The 23865-nt window shown below is 38.9% G+C and overlaps 1 protein-coding gene and 1 long non-coding RNA gene across 2 annotated transcripts in view; one reads left to right on the top strand and one right to left on the bottom strand.

The window, feature by feature from the left end:
• Positions 1 to 12944, bottom strand: part of LOC122550672 — a 29803-nt gene extending 16859 nt beyond the window's left edge. Inside the window, exon 1 of the long non-coding RNA XR_006311911.1 lies at positions 12538 to 12944. This is a non-coding gene — a long non-coding RNA (uncharacterized LOC122550672). The remainder of the gene's footprint in view (positions 1 to 12537) is intronic.
• The window catches only part of LOC122550671 (cytoplasmic protein NCK2), an 85921-nt gene continuing 65346 nt past the window's right edge, over positions 3291 to 23865 (top strand). The window contains exon 1 of the mRNA XM_043691757.1: positions 3291 to 3518. The gene's annotated coding sequence lies outside the window, so the exon portion shown is untranslated. The remainder of the gene's footprint in view (positions 3519 to 23865) is intronic.

The following is a 23865-nucleotide window of genomic DNA, read 5'->3' on the forward strand; positions in this document are numbered from 1 at the left end:
ATATCAAAGTTGAAACTTTATTGCTGGAACAGCACAGCAGGTCAGGCAGCATCCAGGGAACAGGAGATTCGACGTTTCGGGCACAGGCCCTTCTTCAGGAATGAGCAGAGAGTGTTCAGCAGGAGAAGATAAAAGGTAGGGAGGAGGGACTTGGTGGAGGGGCGTTGGAAATGTGATAGGTGGAAAGAGGTCAAGGTGAGGGTGATAGGTGGGAGTAGGATGGAGGCGGAGAGGTCAAGAAGAAGACTGCAGGTCAGGAAGGCGGTGCCGGGCTTCCTGACCTGCAGTCTTCTTCTTGTCCTCTCCGCCTCCATCCTACTCCGACCTATCACCCTCACCTTGACCTCTTTCCACCTATCACATTTCCAACGCCCCTCCTCCAAGTCCCTCCTCCCTACCTTTTATCTTCTGCTGAACACTCTCTGCTCATTCCTGAAGAAGGGCCTGTGCCCGAAAAAACGAATCTCCTGTTCCCTGGATGCTGCCTGATCTGCTGTGCTGTTCCAGCAATAAAGTTTCAACCCTAAACCACAATATGCCCAAGAGAGAGACCCAATATACAAGAATGATTTGACATTGGGATGACAGTCTTTCTTCAGTTTTGAACGAGTGAGCAACCATTGCATGTTGACATACACTTATACGAGTGTATAAGTGAGCAACCATTGCATGTTGAGATCTCAGGAGAATCATCTGGAAACAAAAATGGAAACATGTGGAGGTATCCAGGATTGTTGTACTGACCCAGGTTAGCAAAAGCCTCAATCTGCAGTAGCATGAAAGTGAAACAAAGGAATTTGCACTCTCTCTCAGGATCTGTTCTATCACAGCTACTGAAGCTGACTTCAAGTTTTCAACCTCTACACTTCAGAGAAAATCTTGCAAGCCAGCCCTGCAGTGATAGCAGAAATAGACCTTATTTCCACATTCATACATAACATTTTCCCTTACTTACCTTAAATCTTTGCATTAGCATTTTAACTAATAACTTTTTAAATCACCTTTTAACAACTTAATTTTCATCAAATGTTGTGTAGTAAAGATACCTTTAATCTTGTTTAAACCATACTGCTGGTAACTTTTCAATTGAAACACTCAGAAACTAAACACTCTGAAGACTGGTCTGGTGTATGTAAATACAATCAAGAACCAAAGGATTAAATGGAAACAAGTACAGTGTAATCCATGAAATTCAGACCATGAAAGCCAGGAGATAAAATGCTTGTGAAATGTGATGGCGTATTGGAAAGCACAAAACTTTTTATGATGTTCAGGCATTTGTTGTGGCCAACATAAAAGGATTAATGGTCACTGACAAGCCTGTTTTGCAAATCATCCCATGAAATGTGCCAATCTTCAAAGCACTGAAAACACTATTTGCAAGCATTGATTCCGATTTAGATATTGACATAGTCATAGTCATAGAGATGTACAGCACGGAAACAGACTCTTTGATCCAATCCATGCCGATCAGATATCCCAACCCAATCTCGTCCCATTTGCCAGCACCTGGCCCATATCCCTCCAAACCTCATCTCGGATAAAAAGCAAGAGTTAAATGAGACCACATCTTACTTTAGATGATATTCTCTTTTTGGAAAAAAATGCATAATTAAGTGGTAAGTTACAAAGTGAATCATTTTCAGTTGGTGAATAAATCTTTAATCTCATTGCATAAGACTGACAGCATTGCTACATTAATAGAAAAGTTAAAAGATGCTATAGATGTTAATCAAAGTTGAAAGTTCATATTATGCTCAGGTTATTGGTTGCTATTCTGTAAACAAACCATTCAAAACATGCAAAGATTGTCATTTAATAAGAAAGGCAGGGATGTAGTGTATTGAAAATTACATTGTGCATTTTGCCTACTCAAGGTTACAACACATGTACCATAAAACAGAATCTAGGAGGAGAATAAGGAACTCCAGCACAAAGAGCAATTCTGCCCCATTTTGAACATTACTGTTTCTTTCCAAGAATTTCATGTGTTATATTTTTACATTATTCATAAAGAATTAGCAACCAAATTGTTATGGGCAAGTATATACAGAATGCCACATCATTCATTACCATACTACAGACAGATGTCAAGCAGCAAACGGCTAAAATATCTCCAAACAAAGTTGTAGTACGCTGTGCCTAAATATGTGATTATTTTAAACTAACAAACTCTGGAGGGGCAATGAAAATGATCAGTAGTCTTGATTGACAATGAATGAAAATAGCAATGCTTATGGCAGTGAGTAAAACAATTGAATATTGGGGTGTGATAAAAAATCAATATAGAGGCAAATTATTGAGGTCTTCTAGATTAAGTTAAAAATTTAAAACAGAAATTTCTAGATTTTCTTAGGCAAATACATTTAGAATTATAAAAACATGCAGGTCAATAGACTTAAGATGCAAATTTGTGGTGGACAAATTGCATGGTAGACAGGCTGATGGTGGCAAATTGGTCAAATCCTGCTTCTATGTTCCCAGTAGAACAAATTCACTTAACTATTGAGCCATTGACAAATAGCTGTGAACTTTTACATTAAATCGTTCAGAAGTTTCCTTGGCACCAGGGAATTTAATATGCAGATTGGTGGTGCTTCCCTACATTCTGAGTATTAACAGTCAAAGTTCAGAATTTAAAAAAAATCTGTTAAGTCAATTGCTCTGTGAACTTTAGGTGAAGCTCTAACTTTGTTCAAATGAGACTTCTTTGAATCTTATACAGTATAAGGGGAACACAAAATCCAAGTCCAATTCAGAATTACAGAATCTTACCATTCAGGAGGGCCATCGAACGTATCCAGTCTGCACCAGCTTTCTGAGCATTTTAGGTTACTGCCAAACTCCCACCTTTTCCCCATAACTCTGCACTTTATTTACACTTAGATAACAATACTCGAGTATGGCAATTGAAACTGCCTCCACCACACTTCCAGACAGTGACTTCCAAGCCTCTGAGTGAAAACGTTCATTTCCCTCACCTCGCATTTGCTTCTTTCAACACATTAATTTAACTTTTATAATATCGGATACACTCAGAAGAGCTGTTCAATTGGCATTGTGAATTCTGTCGAAGAAAATTGGGTGAAACTTTGGTCAACAAATGGCGTTCCCACAAACAGACATTAGGAATATATCAACACAGGGTATAACTTGCAACAACCCAAGAAAAAGCAACTTTAAATATCGAATCCCTGACGCCTAACATTTTCTCTCTTTTGTTCATGTGCTGGGCAAAAGGACGGCAAGGCGCTTGCGCACTCTGCCCAGAGTCGGAGAGGGAGGAGAGACGGCAATGCTCCTGCGCACTCGACCATTCCTGGCGCAGTCCATTTGCTGTGATCCCGGGGAGGAGAGTGGATTGGGAATCGGGATCGGTATTGAGAGAAGAGAAGGAAGGGGTAAAGGAGGGAATTGAGGCTGCTCGGCATCGGGAGCAGGAAAAGGAGATAGTGGAAGAAGGGACGGGCGATATATAGAGTCGGTGGAGAGGAGGAGCGGGACGGGAGAGGCCGGAGGTGAGTGTTGGCGGTTGCGGGCTGCCGGCTCGGTCGCTGCGGTGGCGGCCTCTCGGTGTCAGGGCCTGCCCCCCCCCTCCCCGGGGTACACGATGGCGCAGGGCCCGGGGATCAATGGAGAAGCGGTGGGCAGCAACTGTCACTGAGCAAACCTGGAGCCACCTCGCTTCTCCGCTTTCCAGTAACCGTTCAGGTGCGAAGCAGAGCAAAAAGGAGCATCCTCAGGGGATAAAAAGACAAAAGCAACACACCACCTCCAAAAAGTACAACTTCCTTCACATGTACCACTTCCTTCTTTTATTTTCCCGATGAAACGGAGCTCTAAAATTATTATATTGGGCTGCGATTTCCAATTTTTTGATGCATCAAACACTACTCACTTTAAATTCCAGATTGCAGCTTTGGTAGGAAATAAGGTACCAATATTTCCATTTTTGAACCCACCGTAACCTCTTTAACCACATGAATACTCTATTTTCCTCTTTTTTAAATTTTTAAATTTCCTTTTCTCTGTCCTTTATTTTCTCTTGATGAGATACAGCTAATTTCACAAGTGCCTGTGTAAACTCTCCTGAGTTTGTGTTTGGATGTTGATAGTTGGCAAGATATCACATTGGTCACTGTCATTCTCAACGTAGCTCAGTGCAGTCTTCATCCAGCATCGACAAACCAGTAGTAGCATTTCTCTATCTCCCAAAGTGTTTTACAGGAGCAGAACAGACACTAAGACAAGTAGATTTTATGGAGAGATTTGAAGGAGAGTGATTGAGAGGTTTGCAGGGGGAACTTAGAAAGCAGTATTTAGACAGTTGAGTTAATTACTATTACTATTGATAGTGGAATGAAGTCAATGGGGAAAGTGTTCAAACAGCCTGAAATTCTTGGAGCACTGTAGAATTGGAGGAAGTTACTGAGGTTGGGGAGGGGAATGATTCTGAAGTGATCAGAACATAGTCAGAATTTAAAATTCTGAACTGTCGGTCAATAAGCATTGAGATGATGGGAAATTAGAATTTAATGCAAGTATGGATATGATCAATAGCTAGAGTTTATGGTAAGAGGTAGAATGTCAACAGGATATGAGAATGTTGGAATAATTGAGCATGTAGGTAATAAAGCCATGGATAAGTATTTCATGCTGTGGGCTGAGGCAGGAGTTACAGAGGTAAATGTAAAATGGCCTTGATGGTGAAGAGATTATCGCTTGGGGTTAAATAGGACACAGATCACGATACAAGTTCAGCATCAGATACTTGTTGAAGAGGGGGAAGTTCAGTTGGTAATGAAGGAAGGGAGTTTGTAGAGGGGTCCAAAGCAATGCCCTTGGTCTTCTCATTGCTCGCAAATTCCTCCATTTATGCAATGATTCCCTATTTGCCTTTCCCAATATAGCTTGGAATGAATTCCATAGAGACTGGATCTTTAGCCTGTGTAGTTCTGGTCTGTGTAGCTGTTTGCTTAAGCACAGACTTGTGTGGTCATTCCTCTTTTATATTCTCAGCCAGTGAAACAACTAAATTAGTGGCTTTGTGTGCTGAATCTTGAGAGATACATAAGATTTTGTAGACATCTAACAGTTAAATGCTTTGTGTGTAGGTAGTTCCTCAAACTACTTATAAAAGATTTTACATTTCAGGAATTGAAAACTCTTGCCGTCTAGGAGTGCTGATATCTTAGGAGTTTCTTTTTACTCATAGCCTGAGGAGGTTCTGTGAGTGTACGTGCCTTCAGGGTTTAGTTTTAAAATTGAAGATATTGAAGCAATGCAGTTTTATGGAGAGGTTTGCTATCTTGATTTCTATTAAAAGCATCATCAGATGTTTGATCAAATAACACTCAAAAATATCAAAGCTTCATCTTGAGGTTATAGATTTGTATGGCATGCCATTGTTTTCTATCTTAATTCTATTTCATGAAGCTATCTGAGTGTTAACGAAAAGCATATAGTCAAAATAACAACAACTCATTAATGCATAGTTTTAAAACTGGGATCGTTTGGAATAAAATCTTAAATTTCTAAAAATTGCTTTATTTTACTTAATCTAATAGGGATTATAACGTAATACTATTTGCTAATCCAAAGGCTTGTAGGCACATTATGAAAATGATGCATTATATTTCAATTGCATTGTCCCAGATTTAGTATATTGAAAGTAACAGCTTCTGGTGTGTGTGTGTGTATATGCAGTTAAATACAAGAATCTCAAAATTGCTGCCCGTGACACAATGCTTCTCTGTAGAACACTTGAGATCCCAGGTTGTAAACAAGTAATAATCACTAATTTAACAAAATCAATTTTTTTTGTGCTGTAATTTTTTTTGTGCTGTTAGTTTCACTATAAAATGTTATGCCTTTTTTGAATGAGGTGTAACTGGGTGTAACAGGGTTTTCAATAGTTTACTTCATAACTACTGCTGAGCAACTTGGCCCTGTATTGAGGAATGTTAAATTTTTAAAAAGTATATTGAATGGTTAAAGTTGATCTTCTATTTTGATCAGATGTTTCTAGGCCAGTCATTTATTTTGAAGTCTAAAATGTTATTTAAAAGTAAAAACATGTGGTATATTCTCCAGTTTGCTGTCTGTGAGAATATTAGCCTACTTGGTGCTTACTCTGTTTGATGACATAATAGTTGTTGGACACCTAGGAGTCCCCTTGGCTTGGCACCAGAATCAAACTGGTGATAGGAAACAATAAATTCATGCCATAAATTTTACTAGATCTTTGTGGGCAGTTTTTATTGAAATCTGCAGTGAATGCAAATGCTTTTCAACTGATTGTAAAAGTTACAACATTGTTATCTGTACAAAGTTTTAAGTGAATATACTCAGTGATTGTTATCTACTGACTTGTTGCCCATGGATCTACCTACTTGAGATGTCAGTCTCAGACTTCACCTTTTATTTTTCCTGTTTGTCTTGTCTAATATACCTTAAAAATTGATTATGGTCCTTTGTGGTACATATGAATAGGATCTGCATTTCTTTTGGTATCCAGGGGAAATCTGTACGACTACATTTCATAGATAAGGAAGGATGAGTGTATTAATAATCTGTAGGAATAATTATGTCTAAATCAGACTAAGACCATAATTGCCATATCCTAATTGTTTGCCTTGTAATGTCCAGTAGTAATATAATAAAAATTACATTATGCTCCATTATGGAAATTATGATGACAAAATATTATTCATTTTTAAATTAGAAGTTTTGATTTAGCTGAAGCATTGGCTGAATTTCAAATGTCTGTATCCTCAGCTTTGGTTCAAGATACTACTTAAATTTCTTTTTTTGGATTGTGAGCCTAACTTGAACTATCACATACTTTGTCAAGATTTGTCATGGCTTGATATATACTGTTTCCTAAAGTTGAACAAGAGTGCGCACCTATTTAAAAAAAACATAATGCCCCATTTACAACAATAAGTAAGAGTGAAAGAATACATGTATTAGTTTCTGTTTGTCATCCTACATGTTTTGAGTCAAAAATAATTCCAAATGTTGAAGGGTGCCAGATGTTCCTTCTGATTTTGTTTTTCTGAATTGCAGTTGAAAGGATAATTCAGCAGCCTTTTTAGGAAGAAACTTAGTTTGGACCATTAGGAATCAATAAGCATTGCCACCTATCCTTAGTGTACTTTATATTTTCCACACGTGGTACTGTGGCTCCTTTAATAACTGAAACGTGGAGATGTCTTTTTGTACACCTGTATGCAGCAGTACTTGTCATGTTTGACATTTTGATGCAGATGCTGCTGAGTCTGTTCAGTTTCTCCAGTGATTTCTGTCTTTGTTTGTTACAATTTTTTCAAGTTTCCTGTCATCTGCAAACTTTGAAATTGTCCTCTGCACTTTGATATTGGATGTTTTTCATTCCTTTTGGCTTTGTTTCTTTTATTTCTGCCTTTTAATTCCAATTTTGTAAACAAATGGAGAACCAAGATGGTGACTTTGTACACTTTTCACTGTATTCATGTATTTCTATACTTCAGTGCACATGACAATCAAATCTACTTCTAACTATGTCTTTAATTAAGACACTATGTATTAGAACATATTAATTATTTCATTCTTGCGCTGAAACATTAACATGAGAGAGTTCCACTTCACTGCTTTTCTAGGGATTATTGTGAAGCCAGATAAGCCTGGTGTTTTGATAGTATTTTCCTGTGCTGCACAGAAAAATCCAGAGCCAAAAATGGGAATTTTATCAACAGCAGGGCAAAATTAGAAATAAATTCAAAATTATTGTTTAACCTTGTTTTTCTTTAAATATATTTATAGTTTTTGTGTTTTAGAGGACTTCAGAGGTAATAGCTTAGAGGCAGTGTCACTAATGTGGTCTGAACATAGGTTCAAATCCTACCATGGTCGATACTGGAATTCAAATTCAATTTTAAAAATCTGAAATTTGAAAGAAAGCTAATCTATTGACAACCATGTAGCAATTGTCCATTGTTGTAAAAACCCATCTGGTTCAGTCATGTCCTTTCAGGAAGGAAATCTGCCATCTTTACCCAAACTAGCCTAGACGTAACTCCTGCCCCACAGCAATGATTGAATCTTAATTGATCTTTGGATAATTCGGGCTGGGCAATAAATACCGGCCTAGCCAGTGACACTCGCATCCCATGAATGGATAAAAGAAAATGTGCAATATGCAGCAAAGAAATTATGCCCCATTGATTTAGTTATCATGATAACCTATGGAAAAACCAGCATTCAGTGACTGTTTGTGATGAATATAAACAATCACTTCTACGTTCTTGGAATTAAAACAAACATTGAGTATTTAATGTGGATATCAAAACGTGAGTTTTTCATTTTTGATTATTACAGTAGTATGTGAAATATTCAAAGTGAGATATTGTAGCAGTTGAAAGTTTCCATGCAGAAGTAAAGATAACTGTCAGGGAAGTACTGTGTTCCAGAAGGTAAAACTTTGGGGCTTAATTCTTTTAAAATGGCGAGTAGGTACAAAAAATTGTGTTAATCACCATGTACATTTTGATGAATCTTGCATTGAAGAACCATTTTTTAGTTATGGTGAATGTAACTACAGTAGAAAATTAAAAATTTAATGATCATTGACCTAGTTGCAGGATTTACTAGTCAATAGATGTGAAAAAAAACTTCTGGGTTTATGTGAATTTAGCTCAAATATTCAATTTTAGTGAGTGCTCGCCATTACATTTACCTTTTAATTCTGTTGGAAGTTAAATTTGAGTTTTGAGATAGTGTGCCAACCTTAATGTCTACCTATATGTTATAGCTGCAGTTCAGTTAACTACATGTTGATTATAATAGTGATCTTCCAGTGCATTTTGTTATTGAGCAGTAGACTGCAAGTTTATTACGTGATTTCTCTATTTAGCATAGTCCAAATTAGTAAGGAGCTATCAATATAAAATGCCAAATGGTGCTAGCACAGATCAGTAAGGAACACCTATAAACAAGCTATGGTCGCTTGCAGCTTCTTGTGATTGATCACACCTCCACTGGAAAATATGTGGGAGCTGGTTGACTGTTTGCTTTTCCATAATTTTGTTGAAATGTTTAACCAGTCATTGTGAGATACTAACTGAAGTAATGTAGTATCAACCATAGTTGTCTTTAACTCTTTATTTAAATAAAAGTACGCTAAACTGCTCAGGAAAAGCAGAATTATTTTATTAATGTGATTTTATTTTACTAACATTGGCTCTGCATTGGCTGTATCCCTATAATTTTAATATACTTTCTTTTAAAAAAAAAGGAATTTAATCTAATTTGAACCTTAATGGCACATAAGGTTGCAATAGAAATATTTTTGTGTGGTCAGTCAATGTAGGCAGTTAAGAAACATTGCATTTTTCTTTTTATGGTAGGTGAGAGGGATAAACCAAGCAACTATAGGATAGTCAGTCTAAGATTGATGTGAGGAGATTTTTAAAGATAACAATCTGAAACAATCTGCATGTGGAGAAGTATTGATTAAATAACAAAGGGAAACTTGCCATGGATATATTCAAAGGGCAAATCATGTTTGATTAATTTAATTGAGTTCTTTGAAGTAACGTCAAGAGTTGAAAATTTTGTCTCTGGACTTTGACATTTGACAGAGTACTACATTATAGGTTTCTTAGCAAAGTGAGCACCCATAGGACTATATGTATACTGTTCTTTAACCAATTTATATACATCCTGCCAGAAAGTAGAGTGTGCTGGTGAATTATTGCTTTTCAGATTGTAGAGATTTATGGAGTGTTTGCCAGAGGTTGTCATTAGGTGACTAATTAACAGACTTGCCTTATGTTTATCGGGCATCATTTCAAAATGGGCAGATGAAACAGCACTTGAAAATTCATTGATATCAATAAGATTTAAATATGAACAAGGAACAGGAGTAGGCCACTTGGAACCTGCTCTACCATTCAATAAGGTCTTGTTTGATCTGGCTTTAACCTCTGCTCTAAATCCCTACATAATCTCCAAATATCTTTCATCCCCTTGGTAATCAAGAGTCAGTCTGCCCTACCTTAAAAAATATTTAAAGATTCTGCATCCACTGCCTTTTGAGGAAGGAAATTGCAAAGGCACTTGACCCTCTGAGAGAATAAACTATATTTCATCTCAGTTTTAAATGGGCTACCCCTTATTTTCAAAAACGAGCCCCCGTTCTGAATTTTCCCGTAAGAGGAAACATCCATTCCATATCCTGAGAATCTTCTTTGTTTTAATTAAGTTATCTCTGACTACAGGCATAGACTTTCTTGCGTTTCCTCATAAGATAATTTTGCTCATTCCAAATTTAGTCTGCAAGTTGGTAGAAAGAATCAGGCAAGGCAACATGAACTAAATGTAGAATTAAACTAAGTAACCAAGGAGCAAAATGAGGAGTGGGAAAATATACAATAATTAATGCTAGGGAAACTAATGGGGCTAGAGACTGAGAGGTTCCCTGGACCTGATGGGATGCATCCTTGGGTATTAAAAGAACTAGCTTCTTCACAAACCAGAGTCAGCATGACTTAATGAAGAGGATAACGTGCCTGGCAAATTTCCTAGAAGGCTTTGAGGAACTAACAAACAGGGTAGGTAAAGGGGCAGCAGTGGATGTAACATATTTGTATTTTCAGAAGGCAATAAAGAAGGTATCACGCATTAGTCTACTTAATAGGTAAGAGCCCTTGGGGTTTGTTATAGTACACTAGCATTGATAGAGGATAGGCTACCTAGTAGAACGCAGAGTTGGGAAAAGGAGGGCATTTTCAGAATGGCAGCCTGTAATTGGTGGAGTGCCACTGGGATCAGTACTGGTGAAATAATTGTTTAGAATGTACATTAGTGACTGTGAGTGCACTATAACTAAGTTTGTGTATGGCACAAAAATAAGTCGGAAGGTAAATGATAAACATGTAATAGAGACTGTAGGGATATGTAGACAAGTAAAGCAAAACCTTGGTAGATAGCCTCACATTTTCCCAAATATTCTATGTACTTTGGCAGGAAGAAAGGATGAGCTGATTATTACTTAAGTAGAGAAAGACTGCAGAAAGTTACAGAATAAAAGGATTTAGGAGTCCTCATGCATAAATCACAAAAAGCTGGTATTCAATTTCAACAAGTAAAATGTAACGTTGGCCTCTGTTTCAATGGAAGTGAAGTGTAAAAGTAGTGAGGTTTTGCTAAAACTATACAAGACACTACTGAGACCACAGCTGAAATGCTGTGAACAGTTTGTGCGCCTTATCTAAGGACATTGGCATTGAAGGCTGTCTATAGAAGATTTACTAGACTAATAGCGATATGTAGGGACTGTCTTGTGAGCACAGATTGAGTAGTGTGAGTCTGTACTCATTGGAATTTAGAAGAATATGAGCTGACCTTATGAAACACACCACATCCTCTGGCAGCTCATTCCATACACGTACCACCCTCTGCTTGAAACAGTTGCCCCTTAGGTCTCTTTTATATCTTTCCCCTCTCATCCTAAACCGATGCCCTCTAGTTCTGGACTCCCCAACCCTAGGGAAAAAGACTTTGTCTATTTATCCTATCCATGCCCCTCATTATTTTGTAAACCTCTATAAGGTCACCCCTCAGCCTCCGACGCTCCAGGGAAAACAGCCCCAGCCTGTTCAGCCTCTCCCTGTAGCTTAAATCCTCCAACCCTGGCAACATCCTTGTAAATCTTTTCTGAACCCTTTCAAGTTTCACAACATCTTTCCGATAGGAAGGAGACCAGTGGCAATATGGTAAAAACAATGACTGCAGATGCTGGAAACCAGATTCTGGATTAGTGGTGCTGGAAGAACACAGCAATTCAGGCAAAATCCGAGGACAGGCAAAATCCGAGGACAGGCAAAATCGACGTTTCGGGCAAAAGCCCTTCATCAGGAATAAAGGCAGAGAGCCTGAAGCGTGGAGAGATAAGCTAGAGGAGGGTGGGGGTGGGGAGAAAGTAGCATAGAGTACAATGGGTGAGTGGGGGAGGGGATGAAGGTGATAGGTTAGGGAGGAGAGGGTGGAGTGGATAGGTGGAAAAGGAGATAGGCAGGTAGACAAGTCCGGAAGAGCTTCAGGGCAGAGAAAATGACATGGGAGTTGCAGTGGGACAGGGACTCCCTGAGATTCTTGTAGAGAGAGGAGGAAAACTTCTTTAAGGCAGGCATCCTTGCAAGAGGATTCGCAGTAGGGTTACTGCCTTTATTCCTGATGAAGGGCCCTTGCCCGAAATGTCGACTTCGAAGCTCCTTGGATGCTGCCTGAACCGCTGTGCCCCTCCAGCACCACTGATCCAGAATCTGGTTTCCAGCGTCTGCAGTCATTGTTTTTACCTCGTAGACATTCCCTGCAGTTTGCTCCTGGAACAGTTTCACTTAGACTTGGCCTCCTGCAGAATTCTTTATGTAAAACTTCAGAGTTCGAGGGGTGAAGCAACTCTCCCAAGTTGTGCTGTAATCCTGTTTAAATTTAAATGCAATTCTCTCTGAATGTGACACCTGCACTGTTTTGTTTTAATTTCCTGGTCCTTACCTGCACTGTTTCCGTGGAGGGGGTGAATTTCTCCGTGTAGTTCACACTGAATGCACACCGATGGTATCTGTGATCTCGGTGTCACACTCACTTTGTCAGTGAACAAGGAAGCTCGATATTTAAATACAAACTTTGAAGGTCAATGCGCAACAAATCTGACCAATGAAAATCAAAGGCCAAGCAAGGTCACTTGTTACTGGGGAGATTTTGCTTTTACAATTTACACAAAAATGAGAATCTAAACAAAACTCAACTTTACCCCAGACAAGAAGTTGGGACCTGGTATCTGCTTGAATTTCAGATGCTGTCACTGGGCTGGATAGTTGGAGATGGATGGGTTCAAACAATTCCTATTTGACGAAATGACTTTGCTCTGTTTAAAAGTAGCCCTTTAGCTCCATGAAGTTTCACTTCCTGGGAATTCAGTTCCTGAAAAGAATCTGTACATCACTCAGCTCAGGAACACGTCAGCAGTTTCGATTGAAATTTCACCAACAAACAAAGATCAAACACCAGCCAACACTGAACCAGTTAAAGAACAAACGGCTCCTCAAAGGAAACCCCTCAATCTCTGATTATAAAGACATTTTTAATCCATCTGTTCAGACATATTATAACATATCTCTACAAAAACTGGGAGTCGAAGCGAGACTTTGTTGCCCACAGTAGGGGTCACTACCACCGCACTCTGAGACTCTGATTAAATATTTACCCGTTGCACAACCATAAACATGAGCAGAGTCTGCTCTGTTATCCCCATCAGAAACAAACTATTGCTGACTGACCTATGGTTCATGCAGCAAAACAGAATGGGGCAGCAAGGTGGTGGGACTGAAGCCCTGGCACATTGGGTGCTGATTCTGGATTAGTGGTGCTGGAAGAGCACAGCAATTCAGGCAGCATCTGAGGACAGGCAAAATCCGAGGACAGGCAAAATCGACGTTTCGGGCATATTCCAACAGTGGCCTAACCAATGCCCTGTACAGTTGCAACATGACCTCCCAATTCTTGTACTCAATACTCTGACCAATAAAGGAAAGCACACCACACGTTGCCCTCACTATCTTATCTACCTGCGACTCTACTTTCAAGGAGCTTTGAACCTGCACACCAAGGTCTCTTTATTTAGCAACACTCCCTAGGACCTTACCATTAAGTGTATAAGTCCTGCTAAGGTTTGCTTTCCTAAAATGAAGCACCTTGCATTTAGCTGAATTAAACTCTATCTGCCACTTCTCAGCCCACTGGCCAATCTGGTCCAGATCCTATTGTAATCTGAGGTAACCCTTTTTGCTGTCTTATAGAGGTTTACAAAATTATGAGGGGTGTTGATAGGATAAATAGACAAAGGTTTTTCCCTGTGGTGGGGGAGTCCAGAACTAGAGGGCATAGGTTTAGGGTGAGTGGGAAAAGATATAAAAGGGACCTAAGTGGTGGAGGCTGGTACATTTAAGAGGCATTTGGATGGGTATTTGAATAGGAAGGGTTTGGAGGGATATGGCCTGGGTGCTGGCAGGTGGGACTAGATTGGGTTGGGATATCTGGTCGGCATGGACGGGTTGGACTGAAGGGTCTGTTTCCATGCTGTACATCTCTATGACTTTATGTGGACTCCCCAGTCTATTTCTTGGCAACCCTAGCACCTTGTCCCCTATTCATGGTAACTTTCCAAGCAAATGCAGAACGTGTAACAGCTACCCTTTAATCAGCTCTCTCCTCACCATCCAAGGTCCCAAACACTCCTTCGCCTGGCGAAGCCATTAAGTGCACTACTTTCAGTTCAGTCTAGTGTATTGATTGCTTCGTGTTGTTTCTCTCTCGTGAAAAGATTGGGTGGCTGCTATGTGGAACTCCTCCATTCAGTATATAAGCGTCATCCCAAGCTCTTAATGACTCGTTATGTTAATTCTTTATCCTTCTCTCAAGGTAACATCTCTATCCATGCCTGCTATCCTGTGATTCTGTGTAACCTTGAGCAATAACAGCTCATCTTTTGATTAGTCACTTTCTAATTTTTTGGAATCAACACTGAATTTAATTTTTTTTTAGACCTAAACCTCCTTTTTGCTTTCAGACTGCAGTGCATTTGCTCTCACTACATCATTTGTTTCTTTATTTACATCCCTTGTACATCCCTTCATCATTCCCTTTGACAGAAGAGTCAATCTTACAGGGCCAATCAGTCTCTCATGTCTTCCAGTTTATCAAATCTTTCCCTTTGTCTTTGTCCCACCACCCTTGTTCAAAATTAATTACGTCTCTATCTTATTCCAGTCCCTGATTAAAGGTTGTAATCCTGAAATTTTGGCTCACACTGAGTGCTTCCTGACCCGCTGAGTATTTCCAGCAATTTATGTGTTTTCTATCAGATTTCCAGCATTTGTATTATTGTGCTTTTTGATTTGTGTTGCAACAAAATTTTTGAGTAAATGGTTTGGATCTGGTAGGTACCACAAGGTCAAAAGCAGTTACAGTAGTAACACAAGAAAAAGGAGAAAACAAGGTTGTTCTGAAAGAGTACACTGCTGGGATTAAGTGGATAGCTGCACTGTAGTCGGTATGAGCATGATGGCTTGAATGACCTCAGTCTATGCTGTATCATTTTATAATTTTAATCATCTATCCGATGCACAGACAATTATTTATTCTTTAATTTGATGGCTGTTCTATTATTTCCTTGTTATTGGGTAGAAATGTTTCAATAAGTATCTAAATCTAACCACTGCAACTGGTTATTCAGTTGGTTGGACAGCTTGTTTGTGGTGCAGAGTAATGCCAGCAGTATAGGTTCAATTCTCACGCTGGCAAAGGTCACTATGAGGTCGCAGGGTCTCAGCCTTGCCTGAAGTGCGGTAACCGTCCAGTTAAATCAGTTGTCTCTTTCTAATGGGAGAACAACCTGAGAGTCCTCTGGGCTAAGGCAACTTTAATTTATTCAAGACCTATCAATTGGTATGGTCATGTATTTGAGAGTATTTTAATGCGAAATAGCTTCGGGATTTGGTTCAACATCCACATAACTTCTAGACTGTTAGTCAGCCAGTGGACAGATGTCAATATGCTAAACATGCAATTAACATGCAATTTTGTTTGATCAGGGAATTATAAATCAACACAAAATGAATGATCGTGATGCAGGTTATTCTGATATTTTTTAAAAATTCTCCAATTTTCCCATACCTTAGAAAGCACTATTATTTAATTAACTCTTTGACACATGTCACATTTATTATTAAAGTATCTTCATTTTTAAAATTATTTTGAAGACCCATTTGACATTCTATTCTGCAAACATAAAATTAGTTTTCTGGACTGGAGAGGTCATTCATCAGAAATAGTAACTTGTCCTAATTAAAGACCCAGTTATACTTCATTAAACAAGTTTTTTTTTAGGTCAAATTCCTGTCGCATCAAATTTTCTCTAAGATTTCTATCTGTAAAGACTGCACCAATGCATCCTGTGGAGGAGCATCAAATTACTGACAATTAGTTGTAGTGTTCCATGGACAGATGACAGAAGTTGCTGTTAGTTTCACAAAATAATATACGGGAACGTTGATGATTTTATTGTCATTAGTCCTGCAAAATCTAGGCCCTTTGTTTGTGTTTTATTGCAAATGAGTCTTCCAAAATCAGTTTTGAACTGCAAATGATTACACTATGCTTGTACTGAAGCTGTGTTTGTTTATAATCTGTTGTATTCGTTATAATCTTATATCTGTTATATATTTGTATCTACTGAAATTCTTTGATTCTCTTGATTTGAGCATGGCTTGCCATAGTTTCATGTTTTTGATAGAACTGTACATATAATTTAGGGTTGTAGATGTATGTTTTCTTTGTATGACCTTAAATTGAAATAACTGGTTACCTTTGTCTTATGTTGTTCTTAACTTTAGTTAAATTTCTCATTGAGGAGGATGGAGGAAGAGAGAAATTGAATGGCAAAATTATTTTATTCTATTTGGGTAATGGCAGTTGTTCTCGCAACCAGTTGTTTTAAAAAGGTAGCAGGTAGTAGCAGTTCCCATAAGAAATGGAAGGAAAAATTCTGCATTTGTTTCTTAATGTTAAGTTCGTTATTGATTGAGAATAGTTCTTTCAAAATCTAAATGTTAATGGAATTGGCTAATGCTGCTAGATGTCATTCTCTTGTTTGTATTGGTTGTTAGCAGTTTTGCATTTGGGTATGGTTACTGGAAATCCGATAGTAAAACGGAAAGCACAGGAAATACTCCGGCCTAGCAGCATTTGTGGAGAGAGACAGAGTTGAGGTTTCAGGTCAATGACTTCTCATAAATAAAGCTTAACACACAATTTATGAAAACATAAACATACCTAATAAAAGTGAATTAAATGATGTACAATAACGAAACGGTATCTTAATAAAAAGATTATAAGTAAGTTCTAATCAAAACTGGAGTACAGTGTGCAATTTTGGTCTCCGTATCTGAGGAAGGATGATTTAGTAATTGATGGAGTGCAATGAAGGTTAACCAGACTGATTCCTAGAATAGCAGGACTGATGTGTGAAGAAACTGTATTCACTGGTGTTTAGAAGAATGAGGGGAATCTCCGAAACCTATACAATTCTAACAGGACTCTACAGAGTAAATGCAGAAAGGATGTTAGCGATGAATTGGGAATCCAGAACCAGTGGTCACAGTTTAAGGACATGAGATAGGTCTTTTAGGACTGTGAAGGGGAGAGATTTCTTTACCCAGAGTGTGGTGATTCTGTGCAATTTTCTGCCACAGAAGATAGTTGAGGCCAAAATGATGAATGTTTTCAAGAATGAATCCGATATAGTTATTAGGTTTAAAACAATCAAAGGGTGCAGGGAGAAAGCAGGAATGGATACTGTGTTGGATGATCAGCCATGATCATACTGAATGACAGAACAGGCTCAAAGGCCGAGTGGTCTACTCCTGTTCCTATTTTCTATGTTTCTATATTTTTTAAAAAAACCTGGACAAAACAGTAATGCCATTTGTTCAAAATTAGTCGATGTCAAATGATTTTAATGGCATGCAGTGTCATTAAATGAAATATATTATTGAAATATAAAGGAAACAATTGAATTTGTAGTCAACTCAGTATTAAATTCATGCCACATTTAAAATTGACCTCAATTCCTTGGCTAGGATGGGGGAGAAAAAACAAAATGTCTACTCCTGAATTGGGCTAACATCGGTGAAATAAATGTAGTTGGAAAGTTTTTAGTTAAAGAATTTACACCAGTTCAGAATATGGTGTGAAATTCTTCATCTTTTTAATAGAAATGCTTAATTCTCTTACTGTCTTGTTCATTTCTGAAAACTCATTGAACAGTTCATGTGGTATACTCCTGAATCCATCTTGAATTGAAAATGCTGTCACTGTTGACTTAGGGAAGTGATGTGAATATTTGATTTGTTCTATTTCTGTCATAGCTCCCTGTCTGGAAAAAAATAATTGAATTATATGCAATGGATTAGAAAGCTGCAACATAACAGCAATAGTGAAGGAGAAAATTGACTTTCTCCTTGCAGTTTGTGGTTAACATTTGAAGTGACAAATTCATATTTAGCATGGCGCCTATGTGTGAATATATTTTGAAAATATAGGTTTAAGACTTAAGACTTAATTTGGAAAATAATTTTAATGTTTCCAACTAATTCATTTCTTTATACTGAGTATACTTCGGCTATTAAAACTTGATCCAGTTAATTCCCTGAAGTGTGTTTTAGTAGATAGTGCTGTAATGATTGCCTCCTATACATTTGTTCATTTGTTGAAGTTTATTTTTTAAAAATTCATATAATTTTTGTGTAAAATTTCCCAGTGGTTCTGGAAATAGCTTGCAGCTTTTGGCTTGTTTGCTGACCAGCCCATGTTTTCCTATATTTTAGTGCACAGGAAACTGTGGGCTGATGAGCACACTGGAAAATCTTAGCCACAATATCCAGTGAGCATGTCTTTTTTGGTATTTTCAAGACTTGAGAATGTGTAATAATTCCCAAGAAATGTGAATTTTTCTCAGGAAGAACAAGTTCAATTTGACAAATGAGATAGGAATTTCTCATAGGTAAAATATACATTCGTAACACTATAAGATACAAAAGTAGAGGTATCATTGGCTCATTGAGTTTGTTTCACCATTCAGTGAGATTCTGATGATCTTGGACTCCTGATCCCCATAACTTTTGCTTCCCTTCCTGATTAGAGATCTTGAACTTGAACATACTAAATGAACCAGCATCAACAGCCCTCTATGGTAAAGAACTACTCACGTTGTCTACCCTCTTAAGTGGGCAATCCCTTACTCCGAGATTAAGTCCTCTGGTCTTGACTCTCCCAGAAATGGAAACAACCTCTCTGCATCTACCCTGTCAAGCCCACCCCAAAAATCTGATATGTTTTAATAAGGTCTTCTCTCATTCTTCTAACTTTAACATGTACAGGCCCAACTGACTTAACCCCTCATGAGAAAATATCTACATACCTGGAATCAACTTTGTGGACTGGATGACTAGATAAGATGGGCAAAACAGCCAAATTTTATTCCGCTATCTTACAGATTGTCTCCAATGCCATTATATCATTTTTTAGATAAGGGGCCCAAAACTGTTCCCAGTATTCCTGGTGTGATCTGATTTGTACCTTGTATAGACTATAAGCCAGATCTCCCTATTTTTATACTCCATTTACTTTGAACTAAAAGCTAAAAGTCATAGGACATAGAACATTACAGCACAGTACAGGACCCTTCGGCCCTTGATGTTGTGCTGCCCTGTGAAACCAATCTGAAGCCCATCTAACCTATACTATTCCATTCTCGTCTATGTGCCTATCCAATGACCATTTAAATGCTTGTAAACTTAGTAAGTCTTCAACTGTTGCAGACAGTGCGATCCACAACCCTACTACTCTGAGTAAAGAAACTACCTCTGACATCAGTCCATTTGCATTCCTGGTTAACCCACTGAATTTGAACACTAGTGTTTTGTGATTCATGCAGAAGGTCCACAAAATCCCTGCGTGCTGCAGCTTTCCAAAGACTTCTCCATTTAAATAATATTCAGATCTTCTATTCTTCTTGCGAGCATGTATAACCTTTCATTTTCTCACATTGTATTCCATCTGTCAAGTTTTTGCCCACTTAACCTGTCTCTATCCCTCTTCACATTCATTGTGCCATTCTCACGACTTGCCTTCCCATCTTAAATTATAATAAAACCTAGAATTTGGTAAGTAGGAATAAATTGTAAATGAGTGGTTTGGCACTGCAGAATCACTTCTATCACATACCATTTGCTCCTTGGTCACCTGCTCTGAAGGAGGATGAAAAGGCTTAGAAATAGAAACTGTTGTTCTTATGATTTTAGAACAATGGTGCCAACGCTCACGACTTGCCTTCCCATCTTAAATTATAATAAAACCCAGAATTTGGTAAGTAGGAATAAATTGTAAATGAGTGGTTTGGCACTGCAGAATCAATTCTATCACATACCGTTTGCTCCTTGGTCACCTGCTCTGAAGGAGGATGAAAAGGCTTAGAAATAGAAACTGTTGTTCTTATGATTTTAGAACAATGGTGCCAACGTATTTTTGGGGAGAGCTTGCTTGAAAAGAATGCCTTAAGCAGTTGGGCTAACTCAGCCCACCGGTCTGAATAAACAGTATCAAATTATTGATGCTGTGTCGAAGAGACTGTTTTGATTTGAATTTGAATGCTTTCCCTGTGGTTCTGTTTTATATTAATGGAGACATTTTGACTTGAATTTTGTGGTCAGTGGCAAAGACAGTTGCTGCTGACCTCTAAGAAAACTGATCAGGACAATTTGCAGATTTCTGAGGTGTATTTCTCGCCATCCAGACAAAAGTTATGACATGCTGCAGTGGTGATCTTAGTGAGTGAGGATGCAGCCAATTACATCGAAATACTCACACAGAGCAAATCAAGAAGTTTAAAGTACTTAATGTCTTTTCGTTTTTAACTTTAATGCTCAGATTATGAAATTAATTGTTATGGTTGGATTAGGCAGGCAATCACAAAATATAAAATTGATTTTTCATGGTCTTGAGGTCTTCAGCATTAATTGTGAAGCATGTACACTGTTAACATCCAGTTACAAAACATTCAAAATTTTCAAGGGATTTTAAAGCAAAATGAACAGCGCAAGAGTCATAGAGATGTACAGCACGGAAACAGACCTTTCAATCCAACCCATCCATGCCGACCAGATATCCCAACCCAATCTAGTCACATCTGCCAGCACCCGGCCCATAACCCTCCAAACCCTTAAAATTAATATACTCATCCAAATGCCTTTTAAATGTTGCAATTATACTAGCCTCCACCTCTCTCTCTGGCAGCTCATCCCATACACATATACCCTTTACGTGAAAAGGTTGCCCCTCAGGTCTCTTTTGTACCTTTTCCGTCTGACCCTAAACCTATGCCCTCTAGTTCTGGACTCCCCTACCTCAGGGAAAAGACTGTCTTTTTATCCTATCCGTGCCCCTCATGATTTTGTAAACCTCTTTAAGGTCGCTCCTCAGCCTCTGATGTTCCAGGGAAAATAGCCCCAGCCTGTTCAGCCTCTCCCTATAGCTTAAATCCTCCAACCCTGGCAACATCCTTGTAAATCGTTTCTGAACCCTTTCAAGTTTCACAACATCTTTCCGATAGGAAGGAGACCAGAATTGCACGCAATATTCCAACAGTGGCCTAACCAATGCCCTGTACAGTTGCAACATGACCTCCCAATTCCTGTACTTAATACTCTGATCAATAAAGGAAAGCATACCACACGTCGCCCTCACTATCTTATCTACCTGCGAATCTACTTTCAAGGAGCTTTGAACCTGCACGCCAAGGTCTCTTTATTTAGCAACACTCACTAGGACCTTACCATTAAGTGTATAAGTCCTGCTAAGGTTTGCTTTCCTAAAATGAAGCACCTTGCATTTAGCTGAATTAAACTCCATCTGCCACTTCTCAGCCCATTGGCCCATCTGATTGAGATCCTGTTGTAATCTGAGGTAACCTTCTTCGCTGTCCGCAGCACCTCCAATTTTGGTGTCATCTGCAAACTTACTAACTATACCTGTTATGCTCGCATCCAAATCATTTACATAAATGATGAAAAGTAGTGGTCCCAGCACCCATCATTGTGGCACTCTACTGGTCACAGGCCTCCAGTCTGAAAGACAACCCTCCACCACCACCCTCTGTCTTTTACCTTTGAGCTAGTTCTGTATCCAAATGGCCAGTTCTCCCTGTATTCCATGAGATCTAACCTTGCTAACCCGTCTCCTGTGGGGAACCTTGTCAAACGCTTTACTGAAATCCATATGGATCACATCTACCGCTCTGCCCTCATCAATCCTCTTTGTTACTTCTTCAGAAAGCTCAATCAAGTTTGTGAGACATGATTTCCCACGCACAAAACCTTGTTGACTATCCCTAATCAGTCCTTGCCTTTCCAAATACATGTGCATCCTGTCCTTCAGGATTTCACTGCCCACCACTGAAGTCAGGCTCACTGGACTATAGTCCCCTGGCTTGTGCTTACCACCCTTCTTAAACAGTGGCACCACGTTAGCCAACCTCCAGTCTTCCGGCACCTCATCTGTGACTGTCGATGATACAAATATCTCAGAAGAGGCCCTGCAATCACTTCCCTAGCTTCCCACAGAGCTTTAGGGTACACATGATCATCCTGGGAATTTATCCACTTTTATGCATTTTAAGACATCCAGCATTTCCGCCTCTGTAATATGGACATTTTCCAAGATGTCACCATCTATTTCCCTACATTCTATATCTTCCATGTCCTTTTCCATAGTAAATATTAATGCAAAATATTCGTTTAGTATCTCCCCCATTTTCTGCGGCTCCACACAAAGGTTGCCTTGCTGATCTTTGAGGGGCCCTATTCTCTCCCTAGTTACTCTTTTGTCCTTAATGTATTCGTAATAACCCTTTGGATTCTCCTTAACTCTATTTGCTAAAGCTATCTCATGTTCCCTTTGTGCCCTCCTGATTTCCCTCTTAAGTATACTCCTACTGCCTTTATACTCTTCTAAGGATTCACTCGATCTATCCTGTCTATACCTGACACATGCTTCCCTTTTCTTTAACCAAATCCTCAATTTTTTTAGTCATTCAGCATTCCCTATACCTATCAGCTTTTCCTTTCATCCTAACAGGAATACACTTCTTCTGGAATCTTGTTATTTCTTTCTGAAGGCTTCCTATTTTCCAGATGTTCCTTTACCTGCGAACATCTGCCTCCAGTGAGCTTTTAAAAGTTCTTGCCTAATACCATCCAAATTGGCCTTTCTCCATTTTAGAACTTCAGCTTTTAGATCTGGTCTATCCTTTTCATCAGTATTTTAAAACTAATAGAATTATGGTTGCAGGCCCCAAAGTGCTCCCCCACTGACACCTCAGTCACTTGTCCTGCCTTATTTCCTAAGAGTAGGTCAAGTTTTGCACCTTCTCTGGTAGGTACATCCAAATACTGAATCAGAAAATTTTGTTGTACGCATTTAACAAATTCCTCTCCATCTAAACCCTTAGCACTCTGCCAGTCCCAGTAAGTTAAAATCCCCTACCATAACCACCCTATTATTCTTACAGATAGCTGAGATCTCCTTACAAATTTGTTTCTCAATTTCCCTCTGATTATTAGGGGGGGGTCACTAATACAATCCCAATACTTTGTGAGGGACAGGTCATGCCTCACAAACCTTATCAAGTTCTTTGAGGATGTGACTAGAAAAGTTGATGAGGGTCGAGGTGTGGATGTGATGTATATGGACTTCAGCAAGGCATTTGATAAGGTTCCCTATAGTAGGTTCATTCAGAAGGTCAGGAGGAATGGGATACAGGGGAACTTAGCTGTCTGGATACAGAATTGGCTGGCCAACAGAAGACAGCGAGTGGTAGTAGAAGGAAAATATTCTGCCTGGGAGTCTGTGGTGAGTGGTGTTCCACAGGCCTCTGTCCTTGGGCCTCTACTGTTTGTAATTTTTATTAATGACTTGGATGACGGAATTGAAGGATGAGTCAGCAAGTTTGCAGATGACACAAAGGTTGGAGATATCGTTGACAGAATAGAGGGCTGTTGTAGGCTGCAGCGGGACATTGACAGGATGCAGAGATGGGCTGAGAGTTGGCAGATGGAGTTCAACCTGGATAAATGCGAGGTGATGCATTTTGGAAGGTCGAATTTGAAAGCTGAGTACAGGATTAAGGATAGGATTCTTGGAAGTGTAGATGAACAGAGGGATCTTGGGGTGCAGGTACATAGATCCCCTAAAATGGCCACCCAAGTG

The sequence above is a fragment of the Chiloscyllium plagiosum genome, chromosome 6 (genome assembly GCF_004010195.1).
Source record: "Chiloscyllium plagiosum isolate BGI_BamShark_2017 chromosome 6, ASM401019v2, whole genome shotgun sequence".
Lineage (NCBI taxonomy): Eukaryota > Metazoa > Chordata > Chondrichthyes > Orectolobiformes > Hemiscylliidae > Chiloscyllium > Chiloscyllium plagiosum.